The sequence below is a fragment of the Trachinotus anak genome, unplaced genomic scaffold (genome assembly GCF_046630095.1).
Source record: "Trachinotus anak isolate AG129_WGS33_773 ecotype Australia unplaced genomic scaffold, CSIRO_AGI_Tana_v1 ptg000005l, whole genome shotgun sequence".
NCBI classification, from domain to species: Eukaryota; Metazoa; Chordata; class Actinopteri; order Carangiformes; family Carangidae; genus Trachinotus; species Trachinotus anak.
In genome coordinates this window covers 11,976,628-11,993,144 of record NW_027273856.1, presented here as the reverse complement: position 1 = coordinate 11,993,144, position 16,517 = coordinate 11,976,628, and the positions used below count along the sequence as shown (strand labels likewise).

The 16,517-nt window shown below is 39.3% G+C and overlaps 1 long non-coding RNA gene across 3 annotated transcripts; it reads left to right on the top strand.

Annotated features, from left to right (window-relative positions):
• The first annotated feature begins 228 nt into the window (after window positions 1–228).
• On the top strand, window positions 229–10,103 carry LOC139621621 (uncharacterized). 3 transcript variants are annotated; one of them, XR_011691033.1, is made up of 3 exons: window positions 229–8,705; window positions 9,013–9,964; window positions 10,064–10,103. It is a non-coding gene; the product is annotated as an uncharacterized lncRNA (long non-coding RNA). The 3 variants fall into 3 exon arrangements; XR_011691034.1 differs by having other exon boundaries at window positions 229–7,595; window positions 8,368–8,705; window positions 9,013–10,097; XR_011691032.1 differs by having other exon boundaries at window positions 9,013–9,173; window positions 9,840–10,097.
• Window positions 10,104–16,517: the final 6,414 nt, after the last annotated feature.

Here is a 16,517-nt window from a genome sequence, read left to right as displayed (position 1 = left end):
GCGATAAGCCTGGGCGTGTAGCTTCTCTGAGGGGTGCACATGTTTCTTCTTGTTGGTGGTGTTTATTTTTCCGCCTTGGTAGGTTGTCTCTTTATAGTGTGTGGCGACGTGGTTTATCCTTGCGTGGGAGGGGTGAAGGGGTGGTTTGTCTCTGACGTGTGTGTGTGTGGGGGGTGGGAGTAGAGGGGTCTTCTTTTTTCACCAGGGCATTATCCCAGATATGGCAACTGTAAAAGAGCGAAGTGATCGTATCACTGATCTGATCCAACTTTTCACTCCAAACCTCAGCCGGTAAAGCCAACAAAGTCCGGAAAACACCGCATTCGGAATTGAACAGATCCAAGGCAAAATACCATTTAGCTTCTTCCCTACAGGCTCCATCCTTCTTTGACTCTTCTTCTTTATTCTCTAACCGGTAACTGACACGGAAGAACCAACGACCCGAAGTTGAGGTTTTTGACAGCCAAATAGCCGAAAACGATTTTTGCACAGATTGCAAAGATTTTTGTTCCTCTTCGACCACCTCCCTGATACTCCTCGGATTGATAGACTTTAACACACCCCAATCGTTGGAAGATAATGTGGCTAGATCCAGCAGGTCCCCCGGTGTGTCACCTTCACTCCGCTGATAGAGACACAGTTCCCCGGTCTGGTACCTGAACATATATCCCCAGCTACCACACAGCCCGTAGGGTTCCAAAGACCATTCCTCTTGCAGACGCAGGGTGAGCGGAGGAGGCATTTGGGTCCTGCACAAAAACACCATACTTTTTCTGGAACCATCTACGCCTGACTCTTGTAAAATGGTTTCACTAATAAAAAACTGCGCGATCGACTGACATGATGAGTACGGCTTTCCTCACGAAAATACACCGACTCTATAGTTCTCTATAGTTTTGTGACTAAAGTCTAGACTCTGAGTAATTTATGCGCAAGCATGGGGGAAAAAGGGGGGCTCAAAGATGACGAAGTTTTTTAAATTAGATGTATATGCATGTGGGGGTCAAAGATCAACCCCTTCGTCTGGGAAAAAGGGGGGGGGTTAACCCCTCCCCCTGTGCAAATTAAGTGAAAGGTCAGAGCTGTCAAAAGTTTGATGAGAAGTGTATCTATCCTCTCTCTGATGCTGTTACAGTAAACAGTTAACTCTGCCCTGTTTGCTCCGACTCGCAGCACTGGTGTTCCAAAAAGGGTTAAAATACTTGTGTTGTTGAACCGCGAGAGAATAAAGTTCTTGAATTACTTGTTTGGAGTCCTTAAGCAGACCCGTGTTGAAAAACAACAGTTTCTGAACATAACTCTAGATCCATGAATACCATGTAGTCTGAGTATCAAGGTAAACAGTAATGATCCTTCCGCAGGTTCACCTATGGAAATACAATTTAGTTGTGTTTGTTTGCTTTTAAGTCCCAGGGGACTTGTGTTGAAAAATAGCAGTTACTAATACTGTTCTGTGAATACCCCTGTGGTTTAAAATGATGATAGAAATAAAATTGTAACTGCCCACATGTCAGTTCAGTTAATTCTCATTTATTTATTTATGTATTTATTTTTGGTTCCTACCTGCTTTCAGTTTGAGGCGAGCGCATTGTTTGTTTGTCAGGGTAAGGTCGAGACCTTACTTTATTATTGAGAAAAACCCAACAGTTCCCACAAAGAGCAAGCACTTGGTGACGGGGGGAAGAAAAACTCCCTTTTAACAGGAAGAAACCTCCAACAGAACCAGGCTCAGGGTGGGTGGCCATCTGCCTTGACCAGTTGGGTCTAAGAGGAGAAAGAGGGGGTGGGGGTAGGAGAGAGGGGAAAAGGGACAGAGAGAAAGGGAGAGAGAGAGCGACCATGAGCAACTGTGTGATGATTGATAAATGACAGTGGTAGTAATAGTAACAATGAGTGCTGTAGTGCTAGATCTGGATCCTGCTGCTCCAGAAACAGAGATACCTGCAGAATGAGGACAGAGAGAAAGAAAAAGAGGAGAAGAACATACTACGGGAGAGAAAGAAGACAAAGTTAATGACATATAGTAACATGATGTAAATGTGTGCGTGTGTGTGTGTACATATATATATATATATATATATATATATATATATATATATATAGAGAGAGAGAGAGAGAGAGAGAGAGAGAGAGCACTCAATGCATCATTGGAATCCCCCAGCAGTCTAGCTATATAGCAGCATAGAGAGGAGCCTGATAGCGGATACTCATTCTACTCTTAGAAACTCTAGGAACCACAAGTAGACCTGCATTTAGACAGCAGAGGTTTAGGATCTGTCTGTTAGGATAATAGGGAACCATAAGCTCTTTAAGATATGATGGTGGCCGGCCATTAATGGCTTTGTAGGTGAGGAGGATGATTTTAAGTTCTGTTTTGGATTTTATAGGGAGTCAATGTAGAAAAGTTAACACAGGTTAGATGTGATCTTGTTTCCTAGTTCCTGTCGGTACTGGTGTTGCAGCATTTTGTATCAGCTCGCAGTTTTGAAGGAACTACAATGCAGGAGCTGCACAGCAACATTTCCTGGAAAACAGAGAGTTGGTCTCGTCTGGCTGAAAACTCTGGGAACATGGGGTTGCCATGAACTAGCCATACTCGCATTGTTATGTCATACACTATTGACAATGGGGTCATTTTTGGTGTGTTTCTGTATCTCAGCATTTGTCACTGGGAGCTGGTCCAAGACTGCTGTATGAAACACTTCTAAGGGTCTGGAGAAGAAGCATTTTCTCCCTCTGTTATTGACAGTGGCAGGCGTGACAAGCTGTCAGCATTGCTGTGTTGTTTGGTCCCCTAGAATTCAATGTTGTATGAGTGGGCTCCCAGGAACAGTGCCCATCGCTGCAAATGGGCAGCTGTCATCACTGGGATTCCTTTCCGGGAGTTAAAAATCGACTCCAGGGATTGGTGGTCAGTCACAAGAGTGAATCTTTGTTCATAGAGGTTATGGTGAAACTTTCTAATACCCCAGAGTAGACTCAGGGCCTTACGGTCAATCTGTGCATAATTTCATTCTGCGCTTGTCAGTGACCTTGAAGCAAACGCAATTGGACTTTCAGATCCATCTTTCATGATGTGTGACAAAACACAGCCCATCCTGTAGGGGCTAGCATCACAGGCCTGTCTTATGGGTCGTGGTAGGTGAGCAGGTTATCTGATGTTATCATTCTTTTTGTTTCTTTAAATGCTCTATCACATTCCTCAGACCACTCCCATTTCGTTCCAGCCTGCACCAGCACATTGGGTGCAACATAGTTGCTAGGTTTGGGAGAAACTTATGATAGTAATTGACAAGGCCTAAATATGACCTCAGCTGTGACACATTCTCTGGTTTAGGTGCTTGGAGCATGGCTTCAACCTTCTCTTGTGATTTGTGTAAGCCATGCTTGTCAAGTCACAATGATGTCATCATAAACACTGTGTGCTGGGGATACCTTGAAGCACTTGGTCCATCGCTCTGTGCCAGATTGCTGGAGCTGATGCAATACCAATGGGTGTTGATGGTGAGGAGTTTCCTGCTCGTGTAATATAATATTATAAGCTAAGTTATCTGTCTATCTGATAAAATGTACTGTGTCACATCTGGTGTGACCAGGATAATTTTTCTGTCTTCGTCCTCAGTTACTGTGTACAGTCAGGTCCATAAATATTGGGACATCGACACAATTCTCATCTTTTTGGCTCTAAACACCACCACAAAGGATTTGAAATGAAACGAACAAGATGTGCTTTAACTGCAGACTTTCAGCTTCAATTTGAAGGTATTTACATCCAAATCAGGTGAACGGTGTAGGAATTACAACAGTTTGTATATGTGCCTCCCACTTTTTAGGGGACCAAAAGTAATAGGACAATTGGCTGCTCAGCTGTTCCATGGCCAGGTGTGTGTTATTCCCTCATTATCCCATTTACAAGGAGCAGATAAAAGGTCTAGAGTTCATTTCAAGTGTGCTATTTGCATTTGGAATCTGTTGCTGTCAACTCTCAATATGAGATCCAAAGAGCTGTCACTATCAGTGAAGCAAGCCATCATTAGGCTGAAAAATCAAAACAAATCCATCAGAGAGACAGCAAAAACATTAGGTGTGGCCAAATCAACTCTTTGGAACATTCTTAAAAATAAAGAACACACCGGTGAGCTCAGCAACAAAAGACCCAGAAGACCACAGAAAACAACTGTGGTGGATGAATTCTTTCCCTGGTGAAGAAAAACCCCTTCATAACAGTTGGCCAGATCAAGAACACTCTCCAGGAGGTAGGTGTTGGCAACTTCACAGAGAAGATAAAGGAGGAGAACTCGATCTCAATTGCTTTTTGGTTTGCTTTAATAGCGGGGATTTTTTTTTTTTTTTAAAGGATACCCTAAATACCACAAGAGATTTTCTTTTTCCTCCTCACTATTTCGGAATTCAATCGTGGGCGGGATTGGAAGCTTCGGCAGGCCGGATTCCAGTTGACGATCACTGGTCTAAACATTCAGGTGTGAAGATGCTATTGGACACCAAAATCTGCATTGTCACATGTTCTTACCTAATTTTTATTACATGTGTCTCATCCTTTAACCTACTCAGCTCATCCTTGACACTAACTAGATCTGAACAATATTTTCTAAGTTTATGCTTTCCTTCTACCTCCTTATCTATAAGACCTTGGGTACTCCTGCTATGAAGGATAGTCTTGGCTCCATCTAGACACAAACAGTCACAATAGAAGCTTAACAGTGAAACATTGAAGGTTGTTATGCACTGAAAAAAATAACTTGTAAGATTTACTAGAAAAAATCCTCGTAACAATTTGCATTTTTTTGTAAATTTTACTGCTGTAATATCAGGTACGACTTACTTGTCAGTATTAAGTAAAATGTACTTACCACTACTATTAACAATGATGAGTATACTGAGTAAATGTTACTTAATTATATTTAAGTTCTAAGTTATATTAACAATAGTGAATCACCAGCCTCTACATAGCCAAGCATCACCCAGTTAAGTATTTGCGGTGCATTCAAGAAAACCTCCAACCAACTACAACCATGTACACAACTTTGTACACTCAACAATTTAGAATAGCTTCATATCACAGCATTTTGTCACTTAATGTTGGCTAGGGGTGGTCAGCCATAAATGTAACACCAGTCTGATTGGCATTTATCAAAACAAGCAAACAAACAAAAAAAATATTCATACCGTCATGGATATAAAATGGTCCTTTTTGCTCTATTAAGAAAGTAAAGTAAGACTGAATGTTGTGTCTGCTTTTCTATAAAACAATTCAAATAAATATAGAAGGCAAATCACATGTCAAAAGTAGGAGGAGACAGGGCTGCCCGGTAGTTGAGTGGTTAGGGCGCGTACCACGCTCTTAGCAGGCAGTTACCGCCTCAACTCTCGACCAGCCCGACTCTTTCCTGCATATCATTCCCTTCTCTCTACCCCCTTTCCTGTCAGTCTCCACTGTACTATAATAAAGTAAGAGGAGACAGAGAGGACAGAGCTAGGTAGCACATAGCAACATTTTTACATTTAGCAAAATTTGCAATCAGTCCCTCTTAACCACTGGGTGGTTATCAGCTCATCCACTTTACTGCTACCCCACCCAATTTTCCAAAGTATTATACTGTATCAAAATTTAAACAGTCATCACTTCGTCAGTAAATATTGACAAGACAAGATTGACAAGAATAAGTAACAAAATTAGTCCCTTATCAGCACTGCCGCATCCTGCCAAGATCTTCTTGCTGTCAAGAAGAATGGATACATCCACTGGATCCTCTCCAACAGCACCATGGATGACCAGGATCTTGAGCATGTGTTGAGTGGCATCACTGTGGCTGTCCTCCTGCACACAATTTAAACTAAAAAAGAAGAAATTTCTCTTTAGAAACAAAAATAGAATTGCTTGAATCATGACTTCATTATCAGGGCAGAATGAATGCAAAGAATAAGCTAAAAACAACTATCATTATCATTAAACATGGTTTAGATTACATTAAAGTGAGTCCAGCATTAGTAAGCCATTTGTAGAACATGAACATTAGAAAATTTTGTTGGCTTGTACAATGTACATTTAGGGCATTGAGTGGAATAGCTCCATCCCTTTGTTTGCCCTCTCTTACTTGCACTTTACTTGATAACACATTTAAATTTTACACCATATAATTGAATAATAAAAAAAAAGATTTAACAGGCAGAATTTATTTTTTTTAGCCTTATTTGTGCTGTTGGGAAAATAATTTCACATTGTTCACAAGTAAATGCTGATTCTAGTGATGTTCTTTCAATGGCCGTATGATCATCCTACCTAGAGTAACGGACTTCTCTTGATTGATTTTGATAGGACCTTGTTAACCCAATATAGCACTGCAGTCAAGGCAATTGTCGTTTGTTTTTGCTTCGTCAGGCCAGCCGCTATTAACGTGCACCCATACTTCGACCTTTACGGTAAATCTACAGAAATGGCTCAGGTTGAGCTAACAGTCAATGTGTGACTTCTAGTGTAATCTTTTCTCATGTTCAACAGACAAGTGTTACTGAAAGGAAATCTGACCTGAATGGAATAGGACTTGTAAGAGAGAGAGAGAGAGAGAGAGAGAGTGAGAGAGCCCAGTGCATCATGGGAATCCCCCAGCAGTCTAGCACTACATCAGCATAACTAAGTACTAATAATAAAGTACCAAACTGCGTCAGACTTATTGAAAGTTAGCAACAGTACATACATTGTATTCAAAGTCTGGTTCTCAAAATAAAATGCAGAGTAATAAAACGTAATGTAGTAAATATAGGAGTGGCTGGCTTGACCACGTAAAAATGAGAGGAGGCTGGCTTGACCGCAGTCAAATTCGATTCTAGCTAACTTACGTGCGAAGGTGGCTGCTGAGTAACATTAGTAGGGGAAGAAATTGGGTAGGGGTGGGGGTGCAGCAACCGTCTTCCAGCACCAAGTTTCCTAAAAGATAAACCGATGTTCATAAAAATGAAAACATGAAACACCTCATTTTAATCTTGTACTAAACTTATCATTGGTGAAATTAATGCTTAATTTAAGTAGTGCAAACGTTCGACTACATGAATGAAATGAAACCTAAATTCCACTAACCACTGTTGCTTCTTGGTATCATTGATATCGGTTATGAGATAAAACATTTACGAATATAGTGCTTTTTCCAGTAGTATGGGACTTACAACTATGAACATTATTATAGAAATATGAAATAAAATCTTGATGTCTTTTTAAGACATCATGGGCTAACATTAAACTAAACTCCTTTCTAAAATGTAGCTTTGAGCAGTTTGGGTTAAGTAGATAAGTAAGTAAGGTTAAGTAATAGTTATAACTGTTTTCGTGCAATTGTTTCATCAATATTACCGTTAAGCATGTGATAGTCCGTAATAGAGTAAACTGTAATGTTGGAGAATAAGCGTTAACTTTTATTAGTTTGTGCTTGCTGTAGAGTTTTAAATATGACCACACGAACGTAACGTTTATTATTAGCAACTGCACCTCCTCAATATGTCTCAATTCATTTGACATTGTCTCTTAATTTATAGTAATTATCACGACCTGGAGGGCCTTCAGTGAACATCTCAGCCTTCGGGTGAGTAAAGTTAGACTGAATAGTTGCCTTTTTAAGGTGTCATAATGCAAACGTAGCTATATAAAGTGAATATATATATATATATATATATATATATATATATTCAAAAATGTCTATGATAAGGTCCCTCAAGATTATGATTCAGTTGTGAAGGGGTCCTGTATTCTGCCAACACTGGTAATGCTGTTCAGAGATATTCAGTTTCATTATGAGAAATGTTAGGAAGTTTACAGAAGATTAATAGTGTTGTTTCAAAATAGGTTGAGAACAGTTAATTTAATTGAGCTGTAAATGTTGTTCCTGTTATTGGGCATTGACAAATTTTCTGATGCACAGTGCATAAGACTGCTGGACTCCTGTTTAGTAAAATCACACAGACAAGAATTATTGGCAAAGTATATACAGGTACACCTATTTAATTACTAAAGCTTAAGAAGTAAAGCTTAAGAATGTACGCTCTAACATGGAAGCTGACATAACGGGATTATTCTGTGTTTTTCAGTGCATTTGTTTAACAGGCTATAAAACATACAGCAGTCATAAGAAGTGTGAGGAGCAGTATTTTAAGTTCCAGATCTGTCAGGCAGAAAGAGAACGTCTACTTACCCACGAGCTTCAGTTCGAAAAAGTATATTTTGGTCCACCACAGAACATTGAGTGTAGTAAAAGTTATGTTTGTTATTTAGGCTATTAAAAGACAGGTATTTATCATTTAAATAAGCATAGAATGGATATCTAAGAAATGTCCTGTTGTCCCTCTCTTTCTCTACAGATTCATGTTGTAGATGGCAAAATGATAATTAAGGTGCAATATCAAAATTGCACGAAATACATCAAATTACAAGATGCTGATTTTGAAGAACTCATTTCTGAAGGTAAATGTTGCTATTGTTATATGAATGACCAGTAATTCAGACTGAGTGAAAGTAATTACATCTTATAATTCAAACAATTTGCCACATGACGTTGTCTTAACCTCATCACTAAGTGAGAGAGAAGTTTTCCATCCCTGTGGACAAGATTACCATGGAAGATGATTCGGGCACTGAGGTGGATGAAGCAGTGTTTGCAGAATTATGCACAATGGAAGGGATTTGCTTTGTTATCAAGGTTGGTTGTGACAATGGTAAATTTTAACTTTTTTTTTTTTTTTACATTGCATTAACAACAGAGTTCATTTCAGATTCTTCTGTTGCATGGAATTAATTATCTTGCTTAGTATTTTAAGATTGGTATATTAAGAGTTAAGATGCCTGATGGAAATGGATTCAAAGTGTTAATTGATCAATAGTTTTTTGTTTGTTTTTTTGGCTGATTGTAGCAGTTCTCTCTGGATTGTTATGTTCAGTCAGGGAGGATATGATTCACAAATATGCAGAAAATGAGGTGACTTGTTTATTATATCTTATGCTCTTAGATTCAGGCACATTTCAGTCATCAGCTCCATCCACACCACAATCCTCGCCCAGTGGGAGTTTCCTCTCTGTGTCCATTAGTGGCAGCGACAGTGAAAAATCAAGTTCATTTAAGCAATTGAGAGTGGATGACGAGGCCTTTCAGAGTTCTTCAGCCAGAAATGTGAGTTTATCCTCTGATGTTTGATTTAAATCATATCAAAATTTTCCCTCACCTTTCTGATTTAATTTATGTCCTGTTCTATTGTTGTTGTTTTAAACTGCCATTCAACAATTTAGCAGTAAGGATAAAAACATGTCGAAAGCTTGTTGTTGTGTTCACAAAATTCGGTCTTTTTCCTTTGCAATTAAACAAATTCATTTAATACAACTGATCAAAACACGTTACATAACTCAAGAACAAATGCTCCACGGAATGATCAGGGGATAGTTCAGATTATTTGATGTGGGGTTGTATGAGGTATTTATTGATACAGTAGATAGGGGTTGATGCAGCCCCAGCTTTGAGAAGCAGAGGCGTACCAGCAGAGAATAATTTTTGCTGCTGACTTTGTCAACAGAAGTTCATTGCTTCCATGCTGGTACTCATCTCTGCGTCTCAATGTTAGGGGTGTGCCAACCTCTATATACTGTAGTTAATACACTGACTCCCCATATCTAAGTCATACAACCTCATTTCAAATAATCTGAACTATCCCTTTAATGGATCCTGGTCCTTTGGGCCCAGAAACCCTGAGACGGTCAGGGGCAGTTGGTTAAAAGGCCTGAGAGTTAAGGTTAGAAACTTGCAATCAAAATAAAACTCCAAGACTGTTTTTTTTTCTTACAGAGTGGGACAGTGATATGGCATCTTTCCTGCTGCTCCTGCATATCCTACCACCTCAGCCTACTAAAAAGAAAACACAAAAGATCAGCACAGCTCATGCTATGGACCATCTAGTTGTGTTTCACAAGGTATGTATCGGGCCACAGTATGCAATTTAATTGGGAAATGTGCCACAGACAAAAGACAGTATTACAATGTAACTTGTTACTTAATTATTTCCCCCAAAGTCATGTAGGAGCCTAGACGAACACATTGAGAACCAGGAGGCGTACAGGTCCTGGAGGGATGGAAGATTGCAGCCAATCACCTTCTCCGCAGAGTGGATGATACGCTGCAGTCTGTTATTGTCCCTCTCCGTGGCAGCAGCATACCAGATGGTGATGGAGGAGGTGAGGATGGACTCAATGATGGAGGTGTAGAAGTTCACCATCATAGTCCTTGGCAGGTTGAACTTCTTCAACTGCCTCAGGAAATACATCCTCTGCTGAGCTTTTTTGATGAGATTGAGATTCTCTGTGATGGTGGTACCCAAGAAGCAGAAATGCTCCACGGTAGCCACAGGGGAGTCGCACAGGGTGATGGGGGTGGGTGGGGCTGGGCTCTTCCTGAAGTCCACTATCATTTCCACTGTCTTCAGAGCTAGGTTGTTCTGCCTGCACCAGGTCACCAGACAGTCAGTCTCCCACCTGTAGGCAGACTCATCGCCATCTGAGATGAGTCCAATGAGAGTGGTGTCATCTGCAAACTTCAGGAGCTTGACAGACTGATGGCTGGAGGTGCAGGTGTTGGTGTACAGGGAGAAGAGCAGAGGAGAAAGAACGCAGCCTTGCGGGGATCCAGTGCTGATGGTCTGGGAGTCAGACACATGCTTTCCTAGCTTCACGTGCTGCCTCCTGTCAGACAGGAAGTCGGTGATCCACCTGCAGGTGGAGTCAGGCACGCTCAGCTGGGATAGCTTGTCCTGCAGCAGAGCCGGGATGATGGTGTTGAAGGCAGAGCTGAAGTCCACAAACAGGATCCTGGCATAGGTCCCTGAGGAGTCCAGGTGCTGGAGGATGAAGTGGAGAGCCATGTTGACAGCGTCATCTACAGACCTGTTGGCTCTGTAAGCGAACTGCAGGGGGTCCAGGAGTGGGTTAGTGATGGTGACAACATCCTTTGATGTCCAAATGTCTTACACATTCCTCCAGACAACAGTCTATGGTGTGGATGTTGATACGACTTAAGAAAGTCCAAAGGTGAAGGAATTGAGAGCCAAGTTCATGAACAGGAGCTAAGAGCCAATATACAATGTATATGTGTACATCATTGGATGATGCACATAGCGCAATTATGCAGCATTTTATTTGCATAGGCTATCTTTGTTTTTTTGGAAAAAGGTCTTAGTCCACAGTATTTGTGTTGGCACATCAAAGAAAGCCTAATGGCAAAGAGCCACATTCATGAATAGAGGCAAAGAGTTCTTAAACTATGTATGGGTGTCATATTTGCAGATCCTTGCATGATGCACCTACTGCATTAATTCAGCACCTTAAGTTTTTTCATGGGTTATATCCAGGTAAAAAATGTGTTGTTCTTTGTGTGCAAGAAGGATGTTTATTGCAGTTTAAAAGTTTTGCAGGTTTTAGAAAGCATTTAAATATTTGTATTAGTACTGTTAACATGGGAATGAGTAATGATGTAAATATGCAAACACATCAGTCAGACTTCAGTGAACAGAGCTCACAACAAGATGCCTCTGACATGGATCTAGATGTAACAAGTCAACCTTCAACATCTCATATGTCAAAAGATCAGGCAAAACATATGTGTGCTTCGATCATAGCAAAGTTACAGGGCAGTGGTGTTGCCAACAATGTTGTGTTATCTGTTGTTGAAAGCATGGAGGAGTATGTTAGTGAAGTTCATGCAAATCTTAAAGAACAAGTGTTAAGTGCAGTGCCTGTTGATAATCCCAGTAGAAGTGCAGTGGAAGACATCTTCAGCAATACTTTCAACTGACTAAAACACAAACTCTAAATGGACTAGATATTTAGTGAGAAATGTGGTGTTGTAGAACCACTAGAAATTCACTTAGGAGTGAGATATGATTCAAAGTATCTGGAGTATTCATATACTCCAGATACTTTGGAGTATCAGTAAATGACACTTTCATTTATGTACCCCTGTTAAAAACATTAGAGTTCATTTTCAAGAATGAAGACGTGTGTTGTCACATTAACAGATTTGTTGTTCATGGTAGCTTATACCAAGATTTCTGTGATGGAAAATACTACAAAAATCACCCATTCAAAATTTTAAAAAGCATTGCAAATCCAAATTTATTATGATGATTTCAAAACATCAAATCCGCAATTTACCACCATGTCTGAATTCTTCACTGATGAATATCCATCTCATTACTTTGTTTCACTCCCAAGATGCAAAAAAATATGGCATTGACAAGATACTTAATCCATTTGTAGAAGATGTAAAGGTTACTAGAGCAAAATGGAATGAAAGTGTCATTTACTGAACAACCTGTCTAACTGCTAACTACTTCTGCAGAATGTGTCTTATTGATAGAGCAACCGCTCAAACAGTGTTTAGTGAAAATGATCCATTTGTGATGTTGCAAACTAAATTAAACAATGAGAATCATTACAACTATCTTGTCGAGAATCCAAGGGAAAATTCTTGTTTGGGAATCAAACACAATAGTATACTGAATTCCTTGACATATTTTAATGTATCTGATTACTTTGTGTTTGATATAATGCATGATATCTCAGAAGGAGTAGCACAGTATGAGATCAAGTTGTTGTTTGAATATTTGAAACGGAATTTTATTTCTAATGAAAACATACTCCAATGTGTATATGCATTCAACTATGGCTTCATGGATAAAAAGAATTGTCGAACACACATCAACATGTTTTGTACTGGCAATGGTATTGGGCTAAATGCTAGTCGAACATTATGCCTTATTCGTAACCTGCTGCTAATATTTGGAGATGTTGTACCAGAAGCTGACACACACTGGCATTTGTTGTTACTGTTGTAACATATTGTTAACATTGTGTTTATACCATGTATTACATACTGTATTTTTAAAACATCTTATTGAAGAGCACCATAGATTATTCACCAATTTGTATCGTCAAAATAATCATTGGGAATCATTGTCTGCCAAGGGTATTGAGTCTGGGCTTGTCAAATCGAAAATACTGACTGATGTTGAAAATGGTGATTTGATTTCAGAGCATTTTCAGATTGATATGTCAAGTGACATACATGAGACAACTTGGGTTAAACATCATGGTGTTGAATATCACACCGGTCTTGTTGTTTGCACTGATGTTGTTAATGATATGCCAGTGTTCATGAAGATTATTTGCATTTTTCTGAGAAATTAAGTCTTTGTCATAATGTTTCAATTGTTACACCTCATGATTTGAGACACTTTAAGCCCTTTGATGTCCAAATGTCTTATGGTTCAGACTCATTTTTGTATATTGTGCCAGACGGCTGCATTATATCGGGCAAACTACAGAGCTACCTCATGTTTTGGCCACTATTGTACTGTACAGGGTTGTTTTAAGTGCCATTTTCTTTCAAAATTCATTGAAACCCATGTTAAAGGAAAAATTAAATATTTTTCATTGCAGTACTTTTAAGAGTGATTATTGAACATTGGTAGTGGATGATTAGACTGACAATAACATATTATACATTATAGCTGCTATGTACCATATACCCTGTGTCAGTAGCAAAGTAAACACTACTTAAGATTACATTTAACACCACCAAGTGTTACCTGATTACTGGTGCAGTGTTGACCAGTTAACTCCATGAGTGTCTCTAATGGGTGAACGTTGAACACCAACTTGGTGTTCTTGTCACCATTGCAGTGTTAATATTTTACACTATAAGAGTTTGTTAGGCAACACTGCCATAGTGGCAGAAATATGGCAGAAATTTCAGCTAGCAATTGAAAGTAGAATTCTCCCTGATACACATTTGGAGCATACACATGACCAATTATAATGTGCTCACCATGTAAAAACCCTGTTATGAGTACATAATGGCCTTTTTGGTCTGTGACACATTTTTAATACACTAAATGGGTTTTTTTTATTTAGTAGCATAGCCACACCTCTCTTATTTGTTGAAAATTATGTGTAATAAACTTTTGCAACCCGTTCTCTCCTTAGCATTTCATGTTCTTTTTCATTATGGTGGATCTCCTGTAACAGGGTTATGTTACACTTTCCTTCTTGAGCCAGGATAGTAGTTTTTTGCATTTGATAGCATGATTTACTCTTTTAACATTAAAATATATATTTTAAGTTGTGTCCAGAGACCATACAGTCAAGTGGTAAACATACTAAGTGTGTAAATAAGTAAACACTCACTTGCTCCTGGTCCGAAGCTCCAGAACAAGTCATCTTATGTGTAGCCAGTACAACATTACATGTAATACTATAGCTGTATGTGTTTACAGTTCGCCATCTTTAACCCTAACCCTAAACCATGTTTACTCACGGGACCATGTACATTGCCTCCACGATGCTTGTGGCTTCTTCCACTGTGTTACTCTCCCCACCATCAAACTATCAAATTGATAGTCAAACACAACACAGTGGGGCAGACAAGAGCAGGAAAACTAGACAAAGACAGGAAGTAAAATACTGAAAAGAAACACAAGGTAAGCAATTTCAAAATAAAACAGGAAATAATAACAAGAGTCCAACCAGAGTCATTTCAGGACAGATCATGACATTTGAAGCTCTGGCTACCTCTGTTGTAAGTGGTCACTGGAGACACATATGGAGATGGATTTTAAAGCCAGGTGTTAACAGATGTACTGAAGACACATTTTAATACCAGGTCTGAACAGGGCCATAAGGCTAGGCCACTTGTGATTGGATCACCTGAGACAGATGTTAATACCAGGTCTGAACAGGGGCAGAGAGAGACAGGCCTGCTCCTATCCAGAAAATATATTTCAGAGACGGCTATACCCAAACTATACAACCGAGTGTCATCACAGTTAGCGGTGCAGTTAGAAGATGTATGGGAGTCCCAAGCGTGGGTTGTTTTGCTCACACACTGCAGCTCGTTGAGCATGAGGGCCTTAGTTCACAACGTAGTGTTAGCAACGCCATAGCAAATGCAGTAAAGATCATAGGACATTTTAAACACTGGCAACTTCGCACAGTCTCTTAACTGGATCCTCAATACAAATACAGGTGAGAAATTTTTTATTTGTAAAATAAAAATAAATTATTAATGCCCTTATGTTGGCTACATTTTAAATAGTAAATGTGAAATCTTGAAAAATCAAAGCTACATGTTTATTTCTGGCCCAAAAGTGGAGATTCGTAAATGTGCAATATTTTGGAGAAGTGTGTGTTTCCTTGGCCTCTGACCATCTTAGTGGCTGCATTTATCCATCCAAAAACTACTATCCTGGCTCAAGAAGGAAAGTGTAACATAACCCTTTTTATTATTATTATTACTATTATATTTATTATTTTTACTATTACTGTTTATTGTATTGTTGAATTGTTATTTAGTATACAGTATATGGATAACTACACTGATATCAAGGGTTTATCAATATTGGACTTACTTTTACATTTTTTTAATCTATTTTTGTTGGAAAATGTTAATTAATTTTGACACAAATTGAATGTCTTGTAGTCAACCTTTTTTATTTTTGTGTCAGATACTTCACAGGTGAAGCACACAAGGCTGCCCTGATACAAGAGATGGTAAAAACAGGCCAGCCTCCCAGATCGATTGTCATCAACTTCCATCAGTTTACTGTAAAGGAGATGATATTGAAAAAAGCATGGGAGAAGAAAACAGCCACCCTCGGAGGAAACAGGATTTATTTTGATCACGATCACTCAGAGAGTGCAACAATGCAAAGCGTACTCTAACATCAAGAAGATCTTAAAGAGAGAGGGCATTCGCTTTCAGACACCTCTCAACAAGATGCGCGTCCACTGGTCCAGCGGCGTGAAAACCTATGGCAGTGCAGAGGAGGCAACTAGAGACCTGCAGGAGAGAGGATATGATGTTGATAACACGGGGACCAACACCGGAGGAACCGCAATCGTTGAGAGGCTCCAATCGACCGGAACCACGACATGGAAACACACCGTGAGTGGGCACACCGTGGAGGCCAGCAGACACATGCGTGAAAGACTGCATGAGTTTCATCTGAGGGGAAACAACACTGGATAAGTATCTATCTCACTAAATCTGAGTTAAAATGAACATGAAAATGATACAACTTGTTAAAGGATGGGTTATAGATAAATGGACTGTTGGCTTAAGAACGACTGAAACGTAGCTGCAGGGACTGGTATAAGTATATTAATCCTATATGGATTGAATCTCATTACTGGATGGGGGTCCTTTCTTTGACATCTCTTTATGGAGGTTACTTTTTTTGTATATAGTTCAAATAAGCCTAAACAGTTTTAGAAAGTGTTATTTGTTTCTCAACGTTTAACTGTAAGCCGGTGGATTAATCTTTACAAAGTTAGTACAACTAAAATAGTTTATGGATACCAAACAAGAAGAAATTAAAGTGCTCTCTTTGAATGTCAACAGCTAAAACAAAGAGCTAAAATAATGACCAAACTTAAAAAAGAAAAGACACAGATTAATTTCCTACAAGAAACTCAT